Below are 235 nucleotides of genomic sequence, written 5' to 3'. Positions count from 1 at the left end.
GCCGGCGCCTCCCGGGCCGCCTTCTTCGGAGGCGGCGCGTCCGCGGCGGCGCGCTTCCGCTTCCCCACAGACGACGCCGGCCCGCCGGACTCGACGTCCGCGATCGCCTTCACGAACTTCTCCGGCTTGTTCTTACAGTGCTTGAGCACCTTGCGCTCCTTCTTCTTGAGCGCGAGCGGCCAGTGCGTCGCCAGGAGCCGGAGCGCCTCGTCCCGCGGGACCACGCCCTCCGGGA

The sequence above is a fragment of the Aureococcus anophagefferens genome (genome assembly GCF_000186865.1).
Source record: "Aureococcus anophagefferens unplaced genomic scaffold AURANscaffold_17, whole genome shotgun sequence".
NCBI lineage: Eukaryota > Pelagophyceae > Pelagomonadales > Pelagomonadaceae > Aureococcus > Aureococcus anophagefferens.
This window is presented reverse-complemented; position numbering follows the sequence as displayed.